Source organism: Camelus bactrianus, chromosome 17 (genome assembly GCF_048773025.1).
Source record: "Camelus bactrianus isolate YW-2024 breed Bactrian camel chromosome 17, ASM4877302v1, whole genome shotgun sequence".
In the NCBI taxonomy this organism is placed as follows: Eukaryota; Metazoa; Chordata; class Mammalia; order Artiodactyla; family Camelidae; genus Camelus; species Camelus bactrianus.
The window spans coordinates 18,563,588-18,590,568 of record NC_133555.1 but is presented as its reverse complement, the minus strand read 5'-3'; the positions used below and the strand labels follow the sequence as shown (position 1 = coordinate 18,590,568).

The window sequence follows — 26,981 nt, the reverse complement described above, 5'->3', positions numbered from 1 at the left end:
TTCTTTGACCTACAATTCCACTCTTAGGAATGAATCCACAGGGATGAAATGACACGTGTGCCAGTTTATTCAATATAGCAAACTACAAAACAGTGTGTATTATATGCTATTGTCTATGTCATAAAGGGTAAAAAGAGTACATGTATATATGCAAATTTTATCAACACAACACATCCTTGGAAAGATACACAGAAAGAAATAACAACACAACATTGTAAAATGATTACAAATCAATAAAAAAATGTTAAAAAAAAATAACGATGGATGCTGCTGGAGACAGGAAGGCACTGTCTGGGAGACAGGACCACAAAGACTGTTACTGCACCCTCTTCTATAACCCACCACATTTTGAAACTTATGAATATAAAGCTTACTCAAAAATGCACATTTACTGTACAAGACTTAGGAAAACACAAGGAAGCATAAAGAAAATAAAACTTGCCCCTTCTCACACCACCAAGAGCTACCACTATTAACATTTTGATTTGTTATTCCAGTCAATCCTTTCTTCCAGGCATAGGAACTCTTTTGTCATCTGTGTTTTACAAAATCATGATTTTTTTCCCCTAGACTCTAGTGTATTCTACTACTATATAATTTTCAATAGCTCCCTGTTAAGATTCTTTATATGGCAGTACCATAATGAATGTAACCAATCTCGTTGTTGGATATTTGGACTGTTTTCAATGCTCACAAGTACAAGTGTTTCTTCAATAAATACCCCCTGTAGTTAAGTATTTGTCACATGCAAGGTTATTATTTCTTTAGGATAAACTGAATACATTCCAAGGAGTGAAATTCCTGGGTCAAAGCATATGAAGAAATTGAAGGCTTTTCTTATGTGTGGCTAAGTAAGCCCCTCAGTATTAGTGCAGCCCATCCCCAGTACATACCTATTAAATTATTTGCAGCTTATATACATGTTACTATTCTAAAATTATACATAATTTATAATTATGTATAATATATGATCAAACAATATACACTTAAATATGTATTTATAATATTTATCAATATAAATGAATTTATATATACATTTACATAACATCTATATAACAAAACATAAACACACAAAATTAAATGTGAGAAATTTTAAATAGATGTTCTAATATTTTCTTCCCCACCCCAGTGGTTTATTTTGAACACACCAAGATTCAGAGGCTTTTCATGTATATGGCTAAATTATTCCCCAGAAAGGAATTACCAGTTTACCCGAACGATCATTTTTAAAGTAAAGAACACAGATGCATTGTGGCAACTTACTGTTGGCCTCGGAGGTTTGGAAATGTTATATTCTGCATTTGTCTTTTAGAGATTTCTAAAGCACATGAGCTTTTCGAGATTCTGAAAAATCACGTGCAAAAGAAACCTATTTGTTTAGCCCAATACTCCCCAAACTTACTGAGTTAATTCATGCTTTCTTTTTTCTTTTAAAAATCATTAATATCCTGTGCAAGTACTTTCCAAAATTCATACTTTGGGAAATACTGATCTAAATATCAAAGTGGAGGATCTGGACTCAGTCTGCTGGATTCACATGCCAGCTCCACTCCTTAGTAACTATGTGATATTGGGCAACTTACTTAGCCCAGATTCCTCATCATATAAAAGAGATCTGAGAGTAATATTTATCATATGCAATTATTGAGAGAACTAAACAAGTGTAGAGATAGACACTGATAATACAGATACAGGTATATAAATTAAGTAGGATGGTGCATGGCACAGAGTAAACCTTCCATTAATGTTAAATATTACTCGTCTCCTATTTTCATGGATAATCACACAAACACTTAAAGAAAACCAAAGCCCACTGTAAAATATAATACATTGTATAAACCACTTCCACAATAGAAATCATTATATTAACAGCAATCACCAAAGAGTTTTTCAAAAAATCTTGTTGCTCTTACAGAAAGAAACTCAACAGGCTTTTAGATGGAATTGTGTATGAAGAAAAAAAAAAAAAAAAAACACCATTTGCATGTAAATATGAAGCTATCCCAAGAAAATGATCTGAATTGTTGCTTGAAAGCTTTCACATTCAAGCTCTATTCCGGTGACCAAATGTTTTTGATGATCACGCAGACTTAGCAATTTCTGTAAGGAGCGCTGCACCGGCTCACTTCCATCTTGCTGAATGTGTTTAAGAAGTGGGTACATCTCTGCCAGCTGCTTCCACCGTGCATTTTGTCCATATGCTGACAGGGAGGGTTTGGCTGGTGCAATTAGCCTCATTGGACGTACAGATGATTTACTTGTGTTTTCTTTTAATGATGTTCTGCTTCTGCCACGTCAGCAAGCTGCTCACATCAGAATCCAGCCCTGATGCCAAGGGACAGTAACAAGCTGTAGGAGAATCGATTGACATTTAGAGGCAGATAGGGCATCACAGATCAGAATGTCTGGCAGAGGCTTACTAAGTACATGGGACTTCCACCCCTCAGAAGTGACTAAATCAGTATTCTCGGGTTTGGGTCCAGGAATCTGTATTTTTTGAAAGCTCTCCAGGTGATTCTGATGTACACATGAGTATGAGAATCATGGCGCTATTGCAAGCCACTCATGTCACACAGCAGGCTCAGAGACCTTCAGCAACTCTGCAGTGATGAGGTTCAGAACAGGCTACCCCAAAATATGGCACCTTGGCAGAGGGCATATTTTCAGCTGAAGGAATTTGAGAAAGAGCAGCTGCAGGAAGTTCTCTCTGACCTCCCTCTCCATCCCGGAAGTAGGTAATCAGATCCTCGTGTGGGAGAAGCATCCTCATATCTGAAGACAGAGGGACCAAGATGAGTCCAAACAAGCAGGCCATGCTCAGCTTCCCCTAGTTTACTACCTTTGCTCATATCCTTCTGTCCCATCACATTTCCCCATAACTTTCCACTCTTCCTCAAACGTAGTGTACAAATGCTCAAGTTTAACATTTCTTGAGGTCTACATTTCCTTAGGAAGAATCCTGTGTCATGCAAACCTTGTATTAAGTAATAATTTGTAGGCTTTTATTTTGTGGTTCGTGAATCTGTCTTTTGGCAGTCCAATTTACAGGGCCGCAGCTGGAGAACCTAGGAAGGCACCAAGACAATTTTTTCCTCCCCAACACTGGGCAAGTCAAAATCTGGGCATCATCACTTCATCTGTAAACATGGGATGATAAGTGTCTCTGCTTTATAGGATTGTTGGAAGAAACGAAATAACATAATCCATGGTAAATGCTTATTAAGCATTCGCTATTAATATACTCCCACGAATAAATTGTGTGACTTTTTTTTTCTGCCTGATACCTAATAAATATTGTTCAAGACAAAGATAAATGGCTTTTCAATTTTATTCTTTTCAAAACAGCACATAAAACACATGTAAAAGAAATGTTTAAAGCTTGAGACATTTATAGAAAGTCCTTATGGTAAGAGGAAGCACTTTTTTCTTGGATCCATTCATTTTTCCATCTCACCTTCATTCAGGAGAGGGAAGACTGTGGATAAACCATCTCCTTCTTCAGCCCCAAGCACTAGCTATAAATGGACACAACTTCTTTAAACGGTTCCCAAATGTTACTAAATAAATCAGGTCTGTCCTGTTTGTGGCATGCTATTCTCTTATGCAATTCCATGTGGGTCACCACGACTCTGCTCACTGGCTACAAATTGCCTGAAGATTTTGAGAGTGTGAAATAAATGCCCAGCTCTCTCCTCAAATTTCCCTGACCCATGGCTGCATTGCCTCAGGATGGGGCTCTTCAATTTACGAGGCAAGTGCTTCCCATGAGTCAAAATACCCAGCCTGTCTGGCTCTTACCAGACCCCAGGGTCGTGTGAATTACAAGTAGAGATTTACTGCTGTGATTTAATTGTTTTATAAGCCATCTCAAAATTCTTAAATCAATTTGATTTTGGTTTAATTTCAAAGGTAAATTAATTGTGTAACTTCTGAAGGTGTGAGGATGTTATTACACTATACTAATATACTAAGTCTTACCGGTACCACTGTTAATATTACCATCACCACTACTAGCACGGCTACTACTATTACTACAGCTGCTGCTACAACTCCTAGTACTGTTGCTGCTATTATTACTATTAATTTGATAATCGCCTGCTATTACTACTGCTATTAATTCTACAGCCACGTTACTAACATTTTTGAGCACTTACTATCTCTAAGCCTGTGTGAAGTGTTTTATGTATGTCAATTTCTTCACCATCTTGGATAGTGGATACTTATATTAAGCTCCTTTTACAGATATTAAAACTGAAACATAGGGATTTGAGTTAAAGACTGCCTCTAAACTGAGCTCTTAATCCATGTCCTCTATTAGTTTTCTATCAGTCCAGCAGAAACGGCATCTCACGTACCGAAGAGACTGGGATCCCAACAGCACAGAAAGCAATTACTCTGCTTGTTGGCGCAAATAAGAAATGACGAAAATTGGCAGATTGCAAGTAATGTAATCATCAACAGCTGTTCTACCATCATCAACACCTACTGAGACTATTAAAACATTGTAACAGGAGGATTCTTAGATCAAATTGGTCTGGAGAATGGTGGGTTAAATAAATATAGAGATATTTATTAACCAAAAAGCTATGAACTTGCCAACGAGAATTATAAATTTCTAAATCAAGAAAATAGTTAGTCTTCTGAACTGATGACCACAAACAGCTTCTTATCAAAGGACATAAGACTAATATTCCTCAGAATACATTTTGTGAAATGATAATCTAAGCAAGTCAAATAAAGAAAATAATGTATCTTCCGAGTTTACATAGAAAAAAAGACTGGAAGGAAATACTCTAAAATGTTACAACTCCATGTGGATGAGTTATTGATGATTTATTTTATTTTATTTTTGGATCCAGCCTTTTTCCTACATCCAGAAAAACCAAATAATTGCTACTTGCTTTTTAACATAGAAAATAATCCCAGATCATCTTTAAGTCAGTTTCAGAACAACTGCCTTCTTTTCCTTACTAACCTGGGCAATGAACATCCTGCTCAAACAAATGAAAAATAAATACAAGTCTGATCAGATTTGTGGAACAAAATATTTCAACCCTTAAATTTCCAGCATCTTTTAAAACAACTCATTCATAGTTTTCTATGCTATTTGCAGGTAGCGAACAAATGTTAAGTCTTTCTTTTTGGTTATCTCATGGATATGACATTTCCCAATTACTCTGACAACAATCCACATTATCAAAGGCAGAGATATAAAACACTTAAAAACTTAAAGCAAGCCTAGGATTTCTTGAGTCTTGTCTGCAACGTATTTCATCACAAGGAGATTTCTTCAATCAGTCTGTGGCTTCACACTCAGTTGAAAGCAAGAATAATTGCACAACAGTGTGAATGGACTTAATGTCACTTAAGTACACACTTAGTTAATCTGGTAAATTTTATGTTGTATTAGTACAATAACAAAAAGCAAGGGTAATGAAAAATATTTAGATAGCATATATTATTCTGAAAGAGGCTCACAATTCTAGATATTTAAAAGTACGTTCCTAGCAATGTTTATTACAGTGACCTAGAAACAACCTAAATGCCCAGCAACGGGGGATTGCTCAAATAAACCGAATCCTATTCCTACCCACTAATGCCAGAAAACCCATTTTCAAAAATAGATATAATATTATATTTATTATTATGCAATGATATCTGTAATTCATTACGTGAAAAATGCCTATAATGCAATGGCCTATTTTGTTAAAAAATTTTAAAAACATTTAACTATAATCTCTATATTTATTTTATAAAATGTTTGACAGGATCTTTATTAATATGAAATAATCTTTGTTTTCTGCTTTAAATACTTTCAAGTCATTTGAATTTTTATAAATGTATACATGATTTTAATATCAGAAAAACCTTAAACCATATTTTAGGTGAGTGTTAAGATTTAGACAGTATCATTGTAGGAATCATTTTACATCATTAAAACATCATTAAACGTTCTGGCATTATCACAGAGAGGCTAGCATGGCCCTCTGTTTTACTATCTTTAAATGAAAACTGAAGAATGAAGACAATTTTTTAAGGAGAAAATACGTAAATGGGTCACGGAGTCCAATTATATAGGGGGAAAAATATAACCAGCAAAATAAGTACTTTAACATTTGTTCCCTCTAGATTAAACTAATTATAGACTTTGACAGGCTTTAATCATACTTAAAATGTTCATGGAAATAAAGCATAACTTCTATTTTAAAAATATGTATAAATTATTAAGTAATAGGTAAATGTGAAAAAACTAACTAAAAATCTTGGAGATAAACAATATAGTTACTGAAACAAACCATGCAATGAATGGGATAAACTCCAGCAGAATATAGAGTGCATTTGTTAACAGGAACATAGAACTGAAATGTTCACAGTGTGGTGGGGAGACAAAGGGATAAAAAAGTAACTGAAGTAGGGAGACTTTCTAAGGCTCCCACATTTGTTTAACAGGAATTCCAAAATAAGAGAGTGGAGAGAACAGTGAAGAAGCAATATCTGAAGATAAATTATTGCTAATTTTCCAGAACTGAAGAAAGACCCGGGTCCTCAGAGTAAAAGCATTTTCTGACCATTGAGCAAAATTAATTTTAAAACATTTTAGAACATCAGCAATTTTAAAAACAATTGCACCTGGCCATACTTAGACAACCTGTAGTAAAATTGCAGAATTTCAAAAGAAACCACCAGAGAGAGAGGAAAAAAAAAAAACATTATCTCTAGAATAACACAAAAATCAGAGTGACAGCAGATATCCACAGTAAAAGAGGCCAAAAGTCAAGAAAGCAATATAAAAGCATGCATGGGCAACAGAAGTATCAAATCTGAGACAGTGACTTTCTCTGGCCGGAGGAAGAAGAGAGTGAAAGGCAAAGGAAGCCTAGGACTTCCACTCTAACTACAATATTTGACTCTTTCAAAATAACATTTGAAGCTCTGTTGCTGCAGATATAAAATGGCGCAGCCACTATGGAAATTGGATGGCAGTTTTCCAAAACATTAAAAATAGAACCACCATATATCCCATTTTGGATATATATCTGAAAGAATTAAAAGCAGAGTCTCAAAGAGATATCTCTCTTAAGAGGTATGCTCATCTCAGCATAATTCATGATAGCCAAGAGGCAGAAGCAACCCAAGGGTCCATCAGTGGATGAATGGATAAGCAAAATATGGTACAATCATCCAATGCACCATTATTCAGCCTTAACAAAGAAGAAAATCCTTTCGCTTGCTACCACATGGATGTACCTTGGGGACAACATGCCAAGTGAAATAAGCCACTCATAAAAAGACAAAAACTGTATGGTTCCACTTGTATAAGAGACCTAGAATAGTCAAATTCATAGAGTTAGAAAATAGCATGGTGGTTGCCAGGGGTTGGAAGGAGAGGAAGGGGGGCAGTTGTTGTATAAAAGAATATAGAGTTTCAGTTTTGCAAGATGACAAAGTATTGCACAACAATGTTAATATACTTCATTGTACACTTAAAAATGGTTAAGATGATATATTTTGTTATATGCTTTTTTTTACCACAATATAAAATACTGAAGAAAAAATACATGAAGCAAATAATTAGATGATAAAGCCGAATGTATCCACGAGTATTTATCATATACAATTCTATTCACTTTTTTCTGAACTATTTCACAAAATAAAAACATATTTTTAAAAAAGTTGATGGTATTGAGCCCATCAACAAAAGAATGGGTAAATAAATTGTGGTTCAGGAATAGAGGGGAAGACTACTCAAGAATGAAAGGGAGCTACTGATACACACGGCAACATGATGGAATTTCAAGGCCCTTTGGCTGAACGACAGACGCAAGACACGAAAGAATTCACGCAACAAGATTCCATTTATATGAAGATCAACAACAGGCAAAGTGAAACCATGGAGATAGAAATCAAAAGAGCAGTTGCTTATGGAGGGTGGGGATTGACTGGAAAGTTGGCACTAGTGAACCCTCTGGGCTGGCCGCCATAACTTGATTGGGGTGTTGGTTACATAGGTGAATACATCTGTCACAACTCATCTATCTGTACACCTAAGATCTAGGCATTTCACTCAACGCACATTTTTACCTCAATGCATAAATAAAATTTTAAACAAAATTTCTTAAAAAGTGTAGGCCATTCACAAGTGGAAAAAAAGAACCACAACACGAGTGGCACCCAACCAACGAGGATACGAGTCAAAGGGCACTTCAGTTGAATGAAATGCAAGGAGAAGTTTAGATACCACAATTCTGTTATTCAAGAAGCATTCAGGACATTGGAGAAAAGGCCAGAGCTTCAAGAAACTGGAGAAGCAGAACCTGAAACCACGTTCAGTTTCTCAACAATTTTATCAAATCTCACTAAGGTACAAACAACTCTCTTCTTTGGTCCCTTTCCAAAAGAAAGAGTTGGAAAATACAGTCATTGGAAAGAAGTTAACATCTTCTCTTCATTTAAAATAACTTAATTTAAATTATATAAATCATACATGTTCATTACAGAAAAAATAGAAACTATAGATAAGCAGAAAGAAAAAAATTGAAATCACCACTTGACTACTCTTCACATGTGGGTCCCTTTCTTCCAGGCTCTTTAAAAAAAAAAAATGTTGGACCTTTTACCTTGAAGATTGTTTCCCATGTTTTCAGTCGTGTAAGTGAGATTCTGCACATCTCATTTTGAAGAAATCTTTGTTAGGGAGGAGTCAACAGTTAGACCACATAATTAATCACATTTGTCCCTAGACTCGTGGTGTGATGTTAAAACACCTTCCCCATTACTGTTTTTCTAGAGGTGTGCCTATTGTTGTCAAAGACAAAATCAATTTCTCTTTCAAACGTTACCATTTATGACTTGGAAGGTGTTCTATAATTTCAAGGTAGTAGTATGTCTTCACGAATGATTTCTTCCCACAAACATAAAAGCATCATTACCTACTCCTGAGTAGGAAACATGACTACAAATGGCTGTAAAGTATGACTTTTAAAGAAGGAATACACTAGAGTTTACCAATCCATGAGTTCCCTTCCGTAGTCTTTTTGGTAGGATGTGCACTTTGGATATCCAAATGTTTCTCCCGTCCATCAAAACATCTTCTTAATGTCTCTGAGAGCTGCCTTTTAGCCTATGCTGGATTCTGTTAAATATTCTTAATTTGACTACTCTCCATTACAATACAGGCCATGTAGGATCAGAGACTTTGTCTCATTTGCCCTGTTAGCCCAGCCGTTCGAAGGGATAAAGAGGGACTCAAAACTGATGTGCTGAATGAATGGTAAGAACTTTTCATTTACTGAGGGTCAACTGATTGCTGAAATAACTTACAGTCTCCAAGATGACTATTCCTCTCCCTTCCCTCCCCCTCTCCTCTCTCTTTCCAGAGTGGCTGGGGGTTAGTGAGTGAGGGTGAGAGTGACAGGCAGCAGGTCTGCGGAGGTAAGCAGTGGTCAGGTAACATACAGAGGTAAGGGGTTCATATTTTATTCTAAATCCAGTTGGAAGCCACTGCAAGAGAATTGCAAAGGAATTAACAGATTTGTGCCTTAAAAAAAAATTCCTCAGATTTCACAAGGAAAATAAACTTAACGGGGGCAAAAGTGACAACAGGGAACATTGAGGAAGCTACTGCGGGAAACTGGAAGAGGAAAGATGGCAGCAAGAGCTAGAGAGGCCATAATGGCGATGATACAAAGTGGATTGTTTCTTTTTTTTTCTTTTTAATTAAAAAAAAGATTTTATTCCTAATAAAAATTTCCATCCATTGTTACATGTTTAATAAAATATTTGCCACAAAATTTTGACAGTAGATCTTGGAAAAAAAAATACATGAATTTCATGCATTAAGGTAAACTGGAAATTTCTGAATGGATCAGCAAAATTTAAGGTTCTTTTAAAGCAACTGTGCAATAGAAAGTAATTATTCTGAAACAGTCAATTTGGAACTCTTCTGGTTCAATATATCCTGGACAAATTAAAGGAGCACTGATCTGTTTTTTGTTTTAATTTTTCTAAGTGTTATATACAGTTTTACAAATAGGATGAATTATATACACATGATCACTTCAGTGATGGAACAGACAGGGCCCCAAGAATTGATTTAGAAGGAACTGAGAGGGGGTGTCTTCCACATGCCTTATGGAGACAAGTAAGTCCCTGCCATTTCAGTCGTCAAATTTCAACAGTGTACGATTCAAATTCCAGAGAAGGGGCATCTGATTACCTTAACTCAGATGCTGTGGGGGAAGGTGGGGCACCGGACTGACTGGTCCACAAATGTTCCTATCCAATGAGCAAGAGGATGGAGGCCCAGAAATGATGGGGTGCTGTGAGGAGAAGAAGGAACCGTTGCTGGATTGGCAAGAGCACAATAGGGATTCTTTACATGTGCGTTAAGTTTATAAGCACATCGTTGATTCCTTGCAGAAAAAGAAATCATAGCATGTTGTATGACCAAACATATGAATACTAGTTAATAAAGTGTTAGTGCATCACACAAGTAAAATAGTGTAAAAAATTAAGGTATTAATTCCTAATATTTTCTCCCATACCTAATCTACTTCCAAAATCAAGTTTTGTTAATATGTTAATTTTTTAAATTTTGAGTCATTTCTATGGAATTTTTAATTTTAATAGACTTTACAGAACTCAGGTGAAAACTCCAGGTTCAAGGATAAAACTATGTTTTCTTTAGAACATCCCAGAACTTGCTTTCTCCATTTTGTCCTCTTTCTGTTTACTACTCCCTCTGCCAACATAATACAGGGCACTTTGTATTTATACCAGCTAATACACAGTGGAGGCAGCTGTAAAGTAGTCGGAAAGCCATTTAGTTGGGTATCAGAAGGCTGGAACCTGTCCAGTGGGCAAATCACTTGCCTTCTCTAAGTGGAGTTTTCCCAACTGTGAAACATTATCACATGTGTCTACCTGACAGGTTCTTGTTGGAACTGACTGAGAATGGCTGCTAGAGCACTTGGAAAATTGTGAAGCGCGACACAAATGCAAGTCACGATTATGAACGTAGACTCTTCCTGATCTCTTTGTATCACCTACTGAGTCCTCTGTCTTACCCTCCCTTGTCTGTACATTTGACTTGAAAAATCAGCTACGCCCTCTTTTCCTAGATGACATCAATGTGAATTCTGAAAAATCACCTCCTCCAAGAACTCTTTTTTTTTTTGTAGGTTTTTTTGGGGGGAGGGGTAGTAATTAGGTTTATTTACTTATTTATTTTTTTACAGGCGGTACTGGGGATTGAACCCAGGACCCTGTACATGCTAAGCATGCGCTCTACCACTTGAGCTATACCTTACCCACCCCCAGGAACTCTTATCTATTCTCCCCCTGTCTGTCTACGATGTTTCCTCTTTGGACTCAACCATCTTTGCTACCACAACGCGTATCACGCTGTACTATTGTGTGGATGCAAGGCTCTCTCTTATTAACTCTGTTACCTTGTGTGTTAATTCTTCCGTTTGACAATTTTGTGTTCCTTTCATGATGTTCGTTTTCTCCTCTTTCCCATGATTCGTGTGTGTGTGCTCACTTTGCACTTGAGAGGAGCTGTTGGCTTGTCATGAATGCTAATATCTGCTTCTTCGGCCTGACTACAAAGATTGTGAAAAAGGGCCAGGCACACTGTGGGACAGGATATGCCTGTGGTTAGTGCTCCAAATGGTAATGTTTTCAATGAATAATTCTTGCCCCTTCTTCACAGTGTAAAAGGGAGAAGAGATGACATTCTAACATACCAAAGAGAAAGCATAACTATCAGTAAAATCATCAAAAGTTTCCTTACGTTCTTTACAAAAAAAAAAGATTTGCCAATGTCTCAAACATCAGAAGGCTTTGTAAGGACAAGAGTTGTAGTAACTGTTCTTTACATCTTCGCATGGTTCAGGGCACATAAAGGGTTGCCAAGCCGTTGGGTTCAGAGAATGAACGAGCCACATGAGGTGTTTGGGGAGAATGAGACAATATGCATGGTATCTATCGAAAGTTCCTAAAGTTCTTATCACAAATAATTTGATAAAAGTATGAGGTCAACAGGAACATAAAGAAAGCCACAATTCATGTGCCCCCCACTTCTGCCCTGACAGTTGGAACCAGGCCTTGGCATCAGTCTCTACTGTGCAACAAAGCGTACACGAGGGGATTCCACCTCCCACTCTGTCAGAACACAGATCTCATCACCACGCAGTTGTACGAGCCTGGAAAGTAACCAGGGTGTCAGGTGACACAGCGAGGCTGTTGGGGGTTGTGTGACGACATTTAAAACAACTTGCACCGAAAATAACCAACCATCCAAAATAGCCAACTGTACTCTAGCTGGTCTTCCAGTGGCAACTGAAAGTCACCAGCAGTTCACCTTGGGAGCTCCTGCTGTCCTGGACAAAAGTGTGGCATCAGAAGTGAGAAAATGCCACAGCTGACCCGCAGAGAGCTGGAGTCATTGTTTCTGCAGTTTTTAAAGGCACGGCCAACATGCAGGATTATTGCAGAGCTGTTTGGTTTCATTGGTTCATATCACATTTCTTAGTAAACCATTTCACTGGGCCATGAACACTTTTTAGCAGCATGGTTTTTGCTATCTTTAGAAATTCTTATTTGAAAACAGGGTTTTTTTTCCAGGAGTCCAGAAATTTAACCCAACCAGGAAGGAGAAACAACCACAAAACTATTAGGAGAATTAGAACTTGAGACTGATCTGTGGTCACCCCAGCACCACCATTTTGTTTCTATTTTTTTAGTCACAGTGAGGTTGTCTCCCTAATCCTGGGACCAACGTCATTCCTTACATATCTCGCATACTTCTTGGGTTCTATTTTTAAATTAATGACTGTGATATGTTAAACGCTTCAAAATAAATTTCACACTATTGGCTTCAATTCCTCCCCCCCACTCCACCCCTGATAAATATCACAGTGATTGATTTAACCATTGCTCACTGTCCTTGGTTGCCAGACCTCCCCTGACTGCTCAGCAAATGTTTCCATGTAACCCAAACTAGCATCACTTTAAAAAATACTGGTAAGTATGATGGAAGCTTCTAAAATTGAAAAAAAAATTTATCTGCCTGTCCAACTGCAATCCACTGAAATGCAATCTGGGGATTATGGAGGGTCAGATGGTGCCTTTACAATAACAACCACACAGCAACTGGGGAAATAAAAGTGCAAGGCTCTGGGGAAGAGGCAAGGTTACAGGGACATGATATTTGAGTGTTTGATTGTGTAGGCACTAATCTGGAGGGAGAAATTATTCTGCTGTAGCTTTTACTAAAATAATTTGGAGGTTTTTTCTTTCATGGCATTTATAATTTCTATTAACATGATTGTCCTCTTTTTTTTTTCAAAATGTATACAGTTTCAAGAACAAAGAGAAATGAAATCCCAAAGTTTCATTAAAAAAAAAGTTTCATTAAAAAAAAAAAACAAACCCAAGGTATTCATTAGTATACTTTGATCTAAATTAAATTTATTTCTTGAATTCATTCTAGGAAATTTTCCATCTTTCTTGGGATCAGAACATATTTCAAAAGCTTAACTGTCTTGAGAGCTAAAATACATGTGTGTGATGTGTTTGTCAATCAATTATTAAAATTAAAATACAATTTTAATTAGTGGAAAGGTAGTTCTTGTTCATTAGGCTGGAGACGGAAACAGCAAAATTACCCAGTTGCTACCAAGGCATCTGAATAGCTTGCCAAGGCCATGTCAGGGCATGACCCAGCAGAAAATCGCAGCTACCACCACTGGCTGAGGCTAATGTTACAGATCAGGGATGACAAATACACGGTACTTGTATCAGCACTCCCCGGATGTCCAGGGCAGACATTACTAATTGATCATGACACTCTCTGTAAGCCCAGGAGCAACCTCCGAACCCTTCACAGAGCCCCTCCCCGGGCAGCCACTATGGATCAAGTCAGTGTCTGACACAACACTTATAGGCAACCCCTCAGTAAAGCCATTTATTAAATGACGTGGCTGAGTTAGATGTTCCTCGCTTGCATTCCCCTTCAACAACGGTAATTTAGCATCTATTCACAGACAAAAGTGCCTCTGTGAGACTTTAGGGCCAAGGTAGGGGACTGTAAAACCCCTTGGAGTCAAAGACTGAGGACAGATATTTTAAGAAGGCAGGCTCACACCCAGGTGGCGGACTCACAGACCAAAGTCTAGGTTATAGACCCAGAAACAGCTCCAAACCCCTGAGAACTTAGCTACAACCCCGTCTGGCTTTTGTTCTGTCATGAGGACCAAACATCAGGGTTACTCAAGAGGAGTAACACACATGTGTATGCTGAGTGATAGTCATACAGATCCTGGGCTGCGGACCCTGAAGTGGATCATGAACCAGCTCCAGTCCTTCTTGGCCGTGGTTTGGGAGCCCCTGGGGTTAAAGCTGCCAGACTCAGCTTGTAGATTCTGAAAAGTCCCTGAAATGGGGTTCCAGCCTGTCCCAGCCACAATCCATAAGCAAGCCTGCTGGGTCTCCCAGACACTCCTATCTGTGCTACTGGAGGTCCTGAAGACCCCTGTATTCACCTCCAGCTCCCTCACAGCTAAAAGTCTGCCAGCAGTCAAAACTGGTTACAAGAAATAAAGAGTGACACTATACAGTGATAAAAGGGTTAATTCATCAAGAGGATATAGAAATTGTAAATATTAACACAGCAAACATTGGAGCACCTAAATATTTAAAGCAAATATTCAGATACCTTTAGGGAGAAATAAAGAACAATACAATAATAGCAGGGGACTTCAATATTGATTTTATCATCCAGGGAGACAATTAATAAGGAAACAGCAGACCCAAATAACACTACAGATCAACTGGGCCTAAAAGACACAGAACGTTCTGCCCAGCAGCACCAGAACACACATTTCCTTAAGCAAACATGGAACATTATCCAGGATAAATGATGTGTTGAGCCACAATGTAAGTCTTAACAAATTTAAGAAGACTACAATTTTATCAAACACCTTTTCTGATCATGTGGTATAAAATTAGAAATCAGTCACAGAAAGAAAACTGAACAATTCACAAATACCTGCAAATTAAACAACACACAGCTGAACAAAATAGAAATCAAAAGGGAAACCAGAAAGTGTCTTGAAACTCATAAAAAGGAAGACATAGTATCGAAACGTATGGGATGCAGCAAAAGCAGTTCTAAGAGGAAAGTTGATAGCAACAAATGTCTATATTAAGGAAAAAGAAGGATCTCAAATAAACAACCTAACTTTACACTCCAAGGTATTAGAAAAATAAAAACAAAGCCCAAAGTTATCAGAAGGAAGGAAATAATAAAGATTAGAGCAGAAATCAATGAAAGAAACACTAGAAAGACAATGCAAAAATCAACAAAACTAAAGGTTGGTGCTTTGAGAAAGTAAAAAACTGACAAAGCTTTAGCTAGACTCACCAAGAAAAAAAGACTCAAAATTATAACTGAAAAAGGAGACATTACAACTGATACCACAGAAATACAAAGTAGTGTAAGAAACCTCTGTGAGTAATTATACGCCAACGAATTGTATAACCTAGAAGAAATGGGTACATTCCTAGAAACATACAACCTCCCATGACTGCATTATGAAGAAGAAGAAACTCTGAACAGACCAATAGTGACTAAGGAGATTGAAGTAGCAATCAAACATCTAACAAAAATGAATATACGTATGTATCTGCATGACCGGGACAGTGTGCTGTACACCAGAAACTGACACAATGTAACTGACTGTACTTCAATTAAAAAAAAAAAAGTAAAGTAAAAAAAACCCCAAAAACCAAAACCTCCTAACAAAGAAGAGCCCAGGGTCAGATGACTTCACGGGTGAAGTCCTATAAACATTTAAAGAACTAGTAACAATTCTCAAACTCTTCAAAAAAACTGAAGAGGAAGGAATACACCCAAATTCATTTATGAGGCCTGCATTACCCTGATGCCAATGTCAGATAAGGACACTCCTAGAAAATAAAGCCACCGGCCAATATCCCTGATGAATCTAGATGCAAAAATTCTCAACAAGATAATAGCAAATTGAATTTAGCAGCACACTGAAAGGATCATACACCACAATCAAGCGGGATGTTTCAACATAGAAATCAATAAACATGATAAACTACATTAATAGAATGAAGGATTAAAATCATATGGTCCTCTCAATCAATGCAGGAAAAGCATTTGGCAACATTCAATATCCTTTAATAATAAAAAGCTCCCAACAAGCTGGATACAAAAGGTACAGAGAGCAACACAATAAAGGTATGTAAGACAGACCCACAGCTAAGATACTCAATGGTGAAAAGCTAAAAGTTTTTCCTCTAAAGTCAGGAAAAAAAAAAGTGCCCACTCTCCCCACTCCTATTCAACATGAAGGAGTACTGAAGTCCTAGCCAGAGCAATTCGGGGAGAAAAAGAAACGAAGGCATCTAAGTCAGAAAAGAAATAAAACTGTCTCTGTTTGCAGATGATACAATCTTACGTACAGAAAATCCTGAAGACTCCACAAAAAAACTGTTGCAGGATACAAAGTCAATATACTGAAATTAGTTGTGTTTCTGTATGCTAACAATGACACATAAAAAGAAATAAAGAAAGCAATCTCATTTACAACAGCATCAAAAACAATCAAATTCTTATGAATAAATTTAACCAAACATATGAAAGATCTGTGCACTGAAAACTGTAAGACACTGATGAAAGAAAATGAAGACACAAAGAAATGGAAAGATACCCCATGTCTGTGGATCAGAAGAACTAATATTGTTAAAATGTCCATATTATCCAAAGCCATCTATAGATCCAACATAATCTCTATTAAAATCCCAAAGGCATTTTTTTTTTTACAGAGATAGGAAAAACCACCCTAAAATTTGTATGGGACCACAGAAGACCCAGAATAGGCAAAGCAATCTTGAGAAATATGAACACAGCTGGAGTCATCACACTTCCTGACTTCAAACTACACTGCAAAACTACAGTAACCAAAACAGCATGATACTGGCATAAAACCAGACACGTAGACCAATGGAACAGAAGTAAGAACCTAGAAGTAAACTCATGTATATACAGTCAGTTACTATTTGACAAGGGAGCCGATAATTCGCAATGGGGAAAAGAGAATCTCTTCAATGAGTGGTGCTGGGAAAGCTAGATATCCCATGCAGAAGAAAGAACTGGGCTCCCATCTTATACCATTCACAAAAATTAACTCAAAATGGATTAAAGACTTAAATTTAGGATCAGAAACTGTGAAGCTCCTAGCAGAAAACGGGAAAATCTTGACATGACTGTGACAATGACTTTTTGATTATGACACCAAAAGCACAACAGACAAAAGTAGAAAAGAAAAAATGAGACTACATCACACCAAAAAGCTTCTGCACAGCAGAAGAAACAACCAATGACATGAAGAGGCAACCAGTGGAATGGGAGAAAATATTTGCAAATTTTATATCAGATAATAGCTAATAAAGGAACACACACAACTCAGGAGCAAAAGAAAAAGAAAAAAGAGAAAACCCCCCAAATAATCCAATAAAAACGGGCAGAGGATCTGAATAGACATTTTTCCAAAGAAGACAGACACATGACCAACAGGTACATGAAAAGATGCTCAACACCACTAACCATCAGGGAAATGCAAATTAAAAACCCCAATGAGATATTACCCCCACACCTATCGGGATGGCTATTATCAAAAAGACAAGAGGTAACAACTCTCTTGGGGAGGATGTGGAGAAAAGGGAACCCTTGTCCTTGTGCACTGTTGATGGGAATGTAAATTGGTACAGCAAATATGGAAAACAGTATGGAGGTTCCTCAAAAACATAAAAATAGAATTACCATAAGATCCAGCAATCCCACTTCTGGGTATATATTCAGAAGATTTTAAATCAGATCTCAAAGAGATCACTCATGTTGGTTGCAGCGTATTTACAACAGCCAACCTATGGAAACAATCTAAGTGACCATCCATGGATGAATGGGCCAAGAAAACGTGGTGTACAATGGAGTATTATTCAGCCACAGAAAAGAAGGAAATCATGCCTTTTGTGACAACATAAATGGACCTTGAGGGCATTATACTAAGTGAAATAAGTCAGATGGAGAAATACAAACACCGTATGCCCTCACTTATATGTAGAATCTAAAAAAGACCAAACTCATAGAAACAAATAGTAGAATGGTGGTTTCCAGAGACTGGGGGGATGTTGGTTAAAGGATACAAACCTTCTCAGTTAATAACACCTATTATATACTTGAGAGTTAGTAAGAGTAGATATGAAGTGTTCTCAGAAAAAATTATGTGACGTGATGAATGTGTCAGCCGAGTTTATTAGCCAAATCATTTCACACGCATATGTACCAAATCATCGTGATGTACACCTTAAACTTTTACAATGTCATATGTGAATTACATCTCAATAAACTGGGGGAAACACCATTTAACAAGTAGTTAGGCTTTGGTCCTTGCAACTGTTGTTAGGGGTTTGGGGTACTATTCACTTGTTTCCCTTTTAAGGCTCTGATCCATGGAATATACACATATACAGGGGCCAGCCACAGAAAGAAGGGCAAAGTGAAAGATCATTCAGCGCCTGGTAAGAGCACCTTATGCGAAGGTAAGGCTGTGGACCTGGCTCAGGTTCAAGGACAAGGGGAGACTCCTTCCTGTTCTCTTCGCAGAATCTAAATCTTGGGACTTGCACACTTATCTGGAGTGAAGGTCAGGGAAGGCGGAGGAGACGGGGGGAGGGCAGAGGACTGTCTGAAGAGAAGGAAAGAATGAATAGGGAAGATCAAGCACTAAGAGGGGCCCTGAATTAGCGACTGAAGTTACCATATTTCCTTATAAACAATAGTATTGTCACCCTTCGGTCTCTACAGGGGATTGGATACGCCACAGTCCAGGGGGATTGGGAACACCGCATACACCAAAATCCAAGGATGCTCAAGTCCCTGTAGAGTTGGTCCTCCCATTCCACAGGTTTTGCTTCTGCAGATTTAACCAACTGCAGGTGGAAATTTTGATCCATGGTTGACTGGATGAGGATTTGAGACCCGTGAATATGGAGCAACAACTGTATACTTATTTTTAAAAATCTGTGTAGAAGTGGACTCCCGCATTTGTCAGCCCCTGCTGTTCAAGGGTCAATGGTACGTTGCCTGAGTGTGCACTGTGTCGGGCGGATGCTAAGCCTGACATCATCATCTCATTTGATCATCCCAATACCCCTCGGAAGTTTACCTTTTAGAAATTGTGTGGGTGACACTGTACCAGTCTGAGTACCCCTGGGGAATGGGTGGCACCCTCAAGCCAGGGGTGGGGTCAGAGATCGGGGAAAGTGCCAGGAGATACAGTGCATGAGCCTGGACGGGTTCTTACACCTCTAGACCAGAAGGGCGGGAAGACTGCGGTCAGTGGAATCTGAAGAAGTTGCTGCAGCCATCTGACAGGAGGTGTGGCTTTTGGTGGAGAAATGCAGCCACTGCCCCACAGCTGGGCTGGGGTTGGGGTGGGGAATAAATTCTCCAACCTCTCTCCTTCCCTCCTTCTCTCCAATTTCCTGTTAGTGCCTCCCAGTGACTGAACCCCTGTGGAACCCGGAGTCACTGGTGCTTTGAGGTAGCCCACGAATATCAGCTTCCTGTGGGGACATATCATAGGGCACAAGGCAGAGCTAGATTTGGACGGGCCAACAGGATATGCAGCCCAGGTGTGTGCATAACAAATATATTTTTCATAAATGGGACATAATTTTACCCCCCCAAATCCATCATTTATCTAAAATTAAAATTTAACTGAATATCCTATATTTTTATTCACTAAATCTGACAATCCTATTTTGGGCACATCTCCCTCCAAACAGAACTGAGGGTTTTAGTACTGAAATGGGGCAGTATAAGTATTGGGTACAGGATGAGCTACAGCAGCCAGAGATGAGGCTTATTATTCTTCCCATTTTACAGATTCAGACGCTAAGGCTCAGAGAAAGGGAGGAAGAAGGTTAAACAGCTAGTAAGCGCTAAAGCTGCATTAGATTCCATTTAGGCTGAAGCCGGTGTCTTTTAGCCATGACATTATCGGCCTCCATGACTTAAAAAGCTTCAGAAAGCAAAAGGGAGGTCAGGTTAAGGGGCCTTTAACACAACGACCACCTCTCCAGGGAAATGTGGCCCAAAGGAGGTCAGATTGTCACCAAACAGATCAGCAACTCCTTTCGCAGCACTGGCTCTTCACTGGAGACGCCAGGGATGGCGACAAACATCCTACATGACAGAAGACAGGGCCCTCCAACAGGAGTATCTGGCCCAAAAGGTGTATAGTGCAGAGGTCAGGACATCCTGTCCTCGAGGAAAGAAAGAGTGGAGAAATGTGGAAGGAACTGACCCCCGTACAAATCCCCCACATATAAAGAGGAAGCTGGGACCAAGAGCCACTAGGAGACATCTCCGAACATCTGCGTCTTGGAGTGCAATTGATCACGTGCCATTTTCCTTCTTAGGTTCGTCCATTCAACTTTGCCTCCAACACAGCAGTAAATGTGGACAGTATGCCAGGAAAAGATGTTCCATAGCCGGAGAGACCAGGGCCCGACCAAGGGACTTGTAGAATTTACAACTATGAGAGCAGTAATTAGCACCGTTATGAAACTCTTTGTTTCAAACAAATTGCAGTATGTGCCCAAGGGAATCCAACGTCAATGAATCTTTTGTAAGGCCAAGCATAAGTAGAAATAAATATGCTATTTAAAATCCTATTTAGAAAACCAAACTGAGGTTGTATTTAGGTTCTTTTGGGTCAGCCACACAACTGCTGTCCTCTTCTGGGCATGAATTTAGAAGATCAGGGTGGACACAAGTTCCATCTTCCCAGACTGGCTCTGTTTCTGATAAAGAATGTCAAAGAATGATTATGGTTAAGTGTTGATTCTTAAATCCATCGGTTTAAATGGACATAAATCTCCCTTTTTATACATTATCTTTAAAGAAGGGATAACAGTTGTTTTTTTTCATTGTCATTGAATTCACCAAGGGCGGAGACCTCGATTTGGGCCACTGTTCTACTTGTTAAAAATAGATTGCTGATCAGAATCTAGGGAGCTCTGAGTTTGAAACTATTTCCTTTCTCCCCCAGGGTTTATCTGATTACTTTGCTAGTCTTTCGGCATGGCCATTTCTGATACTGCCCCCAACACAGACACCAAGCTAAAGATGTCTATATCCCTCGAGAGTCTTGGTAGATCTCCAGCCCAAACCTTCTGTTCTGCTGAGACAGTGCCAGACCTACAGCATGTCAAGCCAACAGCTTCTGAAGGGTAGACTGGCCCTTCATCACTTTATGCATCAAATCTATACACAACTTTTCATTATCAAGGTGCTCCCATCAACTGGAACCAGAGTTTTAAACCCATTAAAGACATGAATTCCACGAGGCTTTTCCAAATGGACTCTCGCCAAAAGGTGTTGGTTACTCGAGTCACCAAGTGGGATGCTTACAGAGAGCGCTCATCTCTCAAGTGGTCCAGTGGCATTTATCCCAGGCAGAGGAACCAGAGTGTGTAGACCATCTCCCGTGTTAGGTATTTACTGTATGTGGATGTTTCCTATCCACTTCCTACCACAACAAATACAACCTCCTCATTCCCATTTGAGAGATGAGGAAAATGACCTTGGGCATGGAACCTAATGAAAGTATCAGTTTGTTTATCTATAAAATGGGAGCAATGACAGTACCTGCTTCACGGGCATGCTGGGAGGATTACATGGGGCAACACACGCAGAACCTAACTAGATGACAAGACAATGAGGACTTACTATCATTATTTCTACTAATAAGACCACCATGTGAGAAGGTGACCCCAAAGTCTCTGTTCTTTTCACTTGACCTCCAAATCGCTGGAGTCAATTTTTGCAGTTATTTACATGTACTCTTAGGGATAGCGCAGATGGGTCATACCTTTCACCTTTTTCTATCTCCCCAAGTTTAACTTATTATTTAACTTCCAGAATCCCTCCCCGTAAACCCCCCAAAAAAGGAAGAGGGGAAAAAACTAGAGATCAAGCAATTGGTATATGCAGCAAGATAAACCATCCAGTACAGTCAGGATGGTTCTGTAGCTATGGTTCCTGGACAGAAACCCATTAGCTGGCTGGTGCCCTGCAATATTAATAATACCACAAACTGTTTGCTGCTGACTCCACTCTTGGATGGTGACTATCCAATATCGCTTGATACTTAATGATTCCAAAAAAAAAATTTTTTTTGATTTAACAAGATAACAGCAATCTTGAACACACACACACACACACACAGAATCAGAGGTTACTTGCCCCCTGAAGCCTTCCTTGACTGCACCCTGCCCCTAGCTGGGTTGGTTGCCCACTCTCAGTTCCCTATATGGCCCTGATCAGATCATTTGGCACTATATTCCAATTACCTATGAACTTGACTGACTCTCTGAATAGCCTGCAAACTTCTAAGGGGGTGGAGCCCACGTATGAGAGTGTGATATTTCCCACTGCCTACCACAGGGCAGGTAATAATTTTTGAAATTTAGTAATAATTTATAAGTAATTCGAGAGCATGTGAAAAACCAAGAACACATCCATAGTGTATTTGCACACACGTGCACGGTGGCATTTGAGACAATGAGGAGACAACGGGAAGAGCTCTGAATGGAGCGGGTGGTGGTCCTTGAAGGTGCACTAAGCAGTAAGGTGAACTAGAACATGGAAATCTTAAGTACTCAGACCGGGTATGAGAACCATTTTCCTCACTTTTTTTAAAGTGTAGGAAAAAATTGGTTTACATACAATTTGCCATTAGGTAGACAGTTCGGTGGCAGTAATTATTCACAACGCAGGGAAACCATCACCAGTGTTTCCAAAATTTTCATCACAGAAACACTGCAACCATCAAGCAGTTAACTCCCATTCTTCTCCTCTCCCAGCCCCTGGTAACCTCAAATCTACTTTGATACTATGCAGTTGCCGCTTCTGGACATGTATCAGTGGAATCACACAGTATCTGTTGTTTTGTGTTTGGCTTGTTTCACTTAGCATGACGTTTTCAAGGTCCATCCACGTGGCAGCATGAGAACCACTCTAAATACAGCAGAGTGTATTACAATATATCTTGTAAACATACTAGGTGCATATTAGTGAGGTGTGGGGACTTGTTCATTATTGTGTGGAGGCTTTAATGTTTCCTAGTGGCTAGAAACCTAAACATTGTGTCACCAACTTTTGATCACTATGTAGAACTTAAATTTGCGAAGGACCGAGGACACACATGGTTTACGGGGAAACTTACATTTAATTTGTGAAAAGCCAATTCTATATGCCAGAGATAGACGCAGAGACAGAGATAGGAGGCAAGAAAGAGACAGAGAAAAATAAAGGAAAAATAACTTTAAAAACTGCAGGTGATCCCAACTGCCATTTCATTCAATGAGCTTATGCCCCAGAGTGGATTTGAGCTGGGAAATATGTATCTGTTTTCTCAGCTTCCACGGTGTGATCTTCCTGTGCAAGAATGTGCATCTAGGGTTTAAAAATAAGTACAATGTGGTTTATTTATTTACTTATTTTTTAAATGGAGGTACTGGGGATTAAACCCAGGACCTCTTGCATGCTAAGAATGCGCTCGATTAAAAACAATTTTTTTTTTTTTTTTAGTACGTACAGTGTGGTCATGAAAGAGAAGCTACTTCACCTGGGGCTCAAGTGAACACATACCAATGTATTCTGAAGTCAGCCAGGGTGGACTGGCTGAAAAATGATGTAACACTTTTTCACGTGTCACATCTCTAATACATTTTTTGGCATCATTTTGACCAGACATAATTTTCACCATATGGGCTGACTTTAAAACCTAACTCTCTCCTCTGATTCTAGATTCGTCTTCATTATAGGGTAGGGTGGAAAAGCTATAGCATCCTGCAAGGTTTCTTGAATACAGTCGGCAGTGCTATTGAGATTGTGGGGTTGCAGGTGGCGGAAAGTAAGGAGAGCTAGCTCAAGTCTAAAAAAAGATGAGGCATTAGCAGAGTGTGTTTTATCAAAATCTGCATTTGTATCTGCAGGTTTGAAGAAACAAAGATCACAATGGATGCCTTCCAAGACAATAGGAGATTTTCCTCTTAATTTGTCTCAAGCTGTCACGTGCACCTTGTTAAGAGTGCATCTGTATTCAGGAGGTCCGGGATGGAGCCCGAGATTGTGTATCATGTCACGTGCTCCCAGGTGATGTTGATGCTGCTGGTCCTCTGACAAACACTTGAGTAGAAAGCTTCAAATGCTGCTATTTTGACAGGACTCAGTCTCTGAGGCTTTCACTTTCCAAGTCCAAAGTCCTGAGAGGGGACGTGATTGCTCTAACCTGGGTCAAGCACACACCACCCCAGGAACCATCAGCAGTCCCTAAGGGGTCAGGTCATGAAGCAGCAAAACCATCACCACCACGAGCATGTAATGAGTGCTGACTCTGGGCCTGTCGCTGTCTATGCATCTCCAAGGTCACATCACTAGCACGTGTCAGAACCAGGCTTGGAACCCAAACTGGCTGCGCTAGGACCCCTGTGCTTGATCAACTTTAAGATTTGGCCAAGGGGATAAAGAAGATGTGGGATATACAGACAACGGAGTACTATTCAGCCATAAAGAGTAACAATAAAATTTTGCGATTTGCAGCAACATGGATGGACTTGGAGGGCATTATGCTAAGTGAAATAAGTCAGACAGAGAAAGACAAATACTGTTTGATATCATTTATATGTGAGATACAAAAACTACAACAAACCAGTGAACATAACATTAAAGAGGCAGACACAGATTTAGAGAAAAAACTAATGGTTACCAGGTGGGGGGAGAGGGGAGGAGGTACAAACTACCGGCTGTAAGATAGGCTCAAAGATGTACTGGACAACACGGGGATTAGAGCCGATATTTTGTAATAACTGTAAATGGAAAGTAACCTTTAAAAATTGTATAAAAATTTTTTTAATTTAAAAAAATTTTGGCCGAGGTGGGTGGGGTCCCTTGTGAGGGCAGGGAGTCGTTCCCAGAGAACGCATCGCTGTCACCCGGGCAGTTATGCTGAAGAAGACTCACTACATAAGCATTCCATTAGTATCTGTGAATCACCATAAAGAGACCAGTTACAGGAGTTTCATGGTTTCTTCAGTAAATAATAAACCCAAGTTCAGAAGAAGCACAGAGGTTCTTTAAGAGACCAAAGGACATACAGCTGACCCTTGAACAACACGAGTTTGAACTGTTTGCGTCCACTTAAATGTGGATTTTTTTTTTTTTCAGCAGTAAATTCTACAGAGCTACACGGGCCATGGTTGGTTGAACCCTTGGATGCAGAGCCGCACACAGGGAGGAAGCACGAATACGGAGGAAAACTGACTCTAAAGTATATGAAGTTTTCAGCTGCGCGCGGAGGTTCGCACCCCTCACCACCGTAGGCCGTTCAAGGGTCAAACGTAGGACGAATAGCAGATTAAACCCCAGTCAGACGGGATAGTTTAATGCCAGCCCTCTTTACTTAAACTGTGAGCCACAGTTGTTCCCCGGGGGAACACGTTAGACATGCATGTTCCTGAACCCCAACGCCAGACCTCCTGCATCAGAACCTGCATGTCAGCAAGGCTCCCAGCGATCGGGAGCAGGGTTTGGGTTCATCAACGCTACCTGGAATTCCACAAGCAGCTCTGGACCATCACAGGACTCTCTCTCAGCGTTCTTGCTTGTAGAAAAAAGACCAAATGCTCCTCCCCGCAGGCCTGCAGACTAATCCGGGAGGAAGAGGATTCCCTAACAAGCGGAAGGGGCGGGGAGGGGCCGGGTCTAGCGCAGTGAGCCTCACCACCCACGCTGCACATTGCTATCACCTGAGGGCTTAAAAAGAAAAAAATCAGTGATTGGGTTCATCCTCGGATATTCTGACTTAGTCGGCCCATCTGCATGTCTTTTTTCAAAGCTTCCTCGGTGGGTGTAACATACCCAGATTTAGCCGAAGTCCCTCAATGGAAATCTTTGGAGCCTGGAGGCACCTTCTTAACAATCACTTTAATTTCAGGCGTGAAAGGAGGGGAAGTTAACAAGGCTTCTCACACTTGAACTTGCTGAAGTATCAGCTGAAGATCTTTTGCAAATGCAGATTCTGTCTCAGTGGATCCAGGCTGATCAATATTCTGTTCCTTCCACAGTCAATATCCTGATCTGATTGAGGTATCTTTACTTCAACGTCATTATTCACGGTAATTTTGAATCAGAATTTACCTCCCCAAACCCTTCCCACAAGCATCTCTGCTGAGTAGAGATTTTTATACCAACGAGAGCCTGTTAGCCTATAATTTTATGTTATTTGAACCTCAAAAATACATCCTTCAGATTCGGGTGATTTTTCTTCTTCGTTTGGTATGAGTTATGGGTTGAGATGTGCCTCCGAGAAAAGATACGTTGGAGTCTTAATCCCCAGTATCTCAGAACATAACCTCACTTGGAAATTGGGTCTTTACAGACGTAGTCAAGGTTAGAGGAGGCTTAAACTAATATGACTGGTATCCTTATAAAAGGAAGTTTGGACACTGGGACATGCATACAGTGAGAACGTCACGTGAAGATGGAGGGAGAGATCAGGGTGATGCTTCTGAGAGCCAGGCTGTGCCAAAGACGGCCAGCACACCTCCCGAGGCCAGGTGAGATACATGAAAGGATTCCCCCTCACGGACCTCAGAAGAAACCAGTCCTGCCCACATCCGGTCTCAGACTCCAGAACTGTGAGCCAATGCATTTCTGTTAAGTTCCACAGCCTGTGGCCCCTTGTTTATGGCAGCCCTGGGTAACTCACACAGTACCTATGTACTACGCAATTCCACAAGTACTTGCTGGACAAGGAGTTGGTTTTAGATTCTAAATGGAACACATATTTAAATAAAACATGGTCTCTGATTTCTAA

The 26,981-nt window shown here is 39.5% G+C and overlaps 1 long non-coding RNA gene across 1 annotated transcript; it reads right to left on the bottom strand.

Annotated features, from left to right (window-relative positions):
- Window positions 1-44: 44 nt before the first annotated feature.
- Window positions 45-25,885, bottom strand: LOC141573766 (uncharacterized). The gene is made up of 2 exons (XR_012499889.1): window positions 25,712-25,885; window positions 45-2,349 (listed from the first exon to the last, which is right to left on the bottom strand). It is a non-coding gene; the product is annotated as an uncharacterized LOC141573766 (long non-coding RNA).
- Between the last annotated feature and the right edge of the window lie 1,096 nt (window positions 25,886-26,981).